General features: G+C 49.3%; 1 long non-coding RNA gene across 1 annotated transcript; it reads right to left on the bottom strand.

The window, feature by feature from the left end:
* LOC108448855 lies at positions 1-2,733 on the bottom strand. The gene is made up of 3 exons (XR_001864894.1): positions 2,666-2,733; positions 1,347-1,524; positions 1-46 (listed from the first exon to the last, which is right to left on the bottom strand). It is a non-coding gene; the product is annotated as an uncharacterized LOC108448855 (long non-coding RNA).
* Between the last annotated feature and the right edge of the window lie 239 nt (positions 2,734-2,972).

The raw sequence follows: 2,972 nt of genomic DNA, 5'->3' as shown, positions 1-2,972 counted from the left end.
GGTCCAGCTGCTCCTGCAGCTGCTGCTGCGCCTGCCGCAGCTGAGCCTGGCGTGTGGGGTTTAGAAACGCAAGAATCCGTAAAAATTCCTCTCTTTTCCCCCTCGCTTTCTCCCTGAATTATGAGGGATTTTGGTTGCAGAGTGGAGAAACTGGTGGAAAAAAAATCACATTTTCCCTGAGACTTTACTGATTTTCTGACATTCCCTAAAGGAGTTTGGGGTGAAAATGAGTAACATTGATGCAAGTTCCCGTTTTCCCCTTATTTTGAGGCATTTTCTGAGGGATTTCAATGCCATAAAGGCCGGAATTGAGGCAAACCCCTCATTTTCCCGCCATTTTTGGCGCCCCCTGGTGGACTTCAAGTTGAATCCCAGCAACGTTAATTCAAATTCCCATTTTTTCCCACACTTTGAACACCCTGAGGCATTTCAGGCGCAAAAGCAGCTGAATTGGTGAAAATCCCCATTTTTCACCATTTTTTCCCCCACATTTTGAGGCACTTCCCAAGGAATTTTGACACCAAAAAAACCCTGAATTGGCACAAACCTCTCATTTTCCCGTCACTTTTTCATGCCCCAGTGGATTTCAGCTTGGAGAGCAACTAAACAGCTCTGAAATTCCAGTTTTTCGTGGATTTTGAAGCACCCTCAAGGATTTGGGGTGCAAAAGCAGCTGAATTGGTGAAAATTCTCATTTTTCCCACACGTTGAAGCATCCTCTGAAGAATTTTTGACACCAAAAAGCCAAAATTGCCACAAACCCCACATTTCCCCACCTTTTCCTAGCTCCCCTGAGCAACAAAATGGCTCAAAATTCCCATTTTCTTACAGCTTTTGAAGCAATCTCTCACAGATTTTGGGTGCAAAAGCAGCTGAACTGGTGCAAATTCCCATTTTTCTTAAATTCTGAGGTGCCTCCTGAGGGATTTCGACAACAAAAAAGCCGGAATTTGTGCAAACCTCACACTTCCCCACCATTTTTTGGTGCTCCCTGGCGGATTTCAGCTTGGAGAGCAACAAAACGGCTCCAAACTCCCATTTGTTTCGCTCATTTTGAGGCACTCCCAGAGAGATTTTGCTTGCAAAACCAGCAAAGTTGCAGCAAATTCCCATTTTCCCCACATTCCAACGCACTTCCCGAGCGATTTCGGTGTCAAAAAAGCCAGAATCGGTGCCAAGCCCCATTTTCCCGCCTTTTTTCTTGGCGCCCCCTGCTGCATTTCCCCCTCACACTTCGCCACCATCTTTTCTCCCCCCGCCCCCCAGTGAATTCCAGGTCAGGAGAGCAACAAAAGGGCTCCGAATTCCCGTTTTTTCACGGATTTCTCAGGAATTCCGGGCCCCACCTCAGTGTTCTCCAGCTGCTCTGACAGCGCCTGCACCCGGCCTCGGGCCTCGTCCCTCTCCCGCCGCCGCTGCTCCTCCTCCTCCTGCAGCCGCTGCTTCTCGGCCTCCAGAGCCTCCACCCGGCCCTGGCTCCGCTCCAGCTCTGCCCGGAATTCCGACACCTCCGACTCCAGGGAGCTGCGGGAGACGGGGGAATCCCGTAAAACTGGGGAATATCGGAATTCGGGGAGCTGGGGGTGCTTTGGCTAAGTTTCCTGAGGGGTTTCGGGGTATTTCGGGGAAATGTCTGGGATTTTCAGAAGGGTCGAGGGAATTTTAGGGATCTGGAGGGATTCAGGGCAGTATCTGGGATTTCTGGAAGGGTCCTGAGGGAATTTCGGGGATCTTGAGGGGATCTGGAGGGATTCAGGGACATTTCAGGGATTTTCAGAAGGGTCCCGAGGGAATTTTAGGGATCTTGAGGGGATTTGGAGGGATTCAGGGCAATTTCGGGGATTTCTGGAAGGATTCTGAGGGAATCTGAAGGATTCTGAGGGGATCTTGAGGGGATTTGGAAGGATTCAGGGAAATTTCTGGGATTTTCTGAAGGGTCCTGAGGGAATTTCAGGGATCTTGAGGGGATCTGGAGGGATTCAGGGCAATTTCTGGGATTTCTGGAAGGATCCTGAGGGAATTTCGGGGATCTTGAGGGGATTTGGCAGCAATTCGGGGAGATTTTGGGAATTTTCAGAGGGGTTCTGAGGGAATTTTGGGGAGCTTGAGAGGTTTGGGGACTATTTGGGGAAATTGTGAGGAATTTTTTGGAAGGGTTCTGAAGGAATTTTGGGCATCTTGAGTTTTGAAAGAAATGTTTGGAACTTTTGGAGGGGATTTCAGATGATTTGGGGGACTTTGGAGGATCTTTTGAAGGCTTTTGGAGAAATTTTGAGAGGATCTTGGGAGGATCTCAGAAAACTCACGTTTTGATGGATTTTGAGGGTCTCTTTTGGAACTTGAGAAAATTTGGGGAAATTGCAACTTTTTGGAACAGTTTTAGGAAAAACTTGGCTGGATCTTTAGAAGGTTTTGGGAGCATTTGGATGGATTTTGGGGCTTTCCTCACCCCACTCTGCTGCTGAGGTTGCTTTCCCAGCATTCCAACTCCCCTAGAGGAGAACTTGGAGGAATTTCGGGCAGGTTTTTATGGGGTTTGATTTCTGGATTTGCCGTGGGGTTTGATGACTTTTGGGCAGTTTGAAGTGGATTTTGATGGATTTAGGGCTGTTTCTTCAGGATTTGGTTTTGGGGCCGTTTTGCGGGATTCAGGCCGTTTCCTCACTCAACCCTGGTGCTGAGGCTGCTCTCCCAGCGCTCCCTGTCCCTCAGGAGAGGGATTTGGGGCTGTTTTGCTGGATTTTGGGGCAGTTTTGCTGCATTTTAGGGCCATTTCCTCCCCCAACCCTGGTGCTGAGGCTGCTCTCACAGCATTCCTGTTCCCTCAGGAGAGGGATTTGGGGCCGTTTTGATGGATTTTGGGTAGTTTTTGATGGATTTGAACGGATTCCTCCCCCCACTCTAGAGCTGAGGCCGCTCTTACGGCGCTCCCACTTCCTCAGGAGCGAGATTTAGATGGATTTTGGGGCCGT

This window comes from Corvus brachyrhynchos, unplaced genomic scaffold, assembly GCF_000691975.1.
Source record: "Corvus brachyrhynchos isolate BGI_N302 unplaced genomic scaffold, ASM69197v1 scaffold579, whole genome shotgun sequence".
NCBI lineage: Eukaryota > Metazoa > Chordata > Aves > Passeriformes > Corvidae > Corvus > Corvus brachyrhynchos.
Note: the sequence above shows the minus strand (reverse complement) of the source record. Positions and strands in the feature narration are given on the sequence as shown.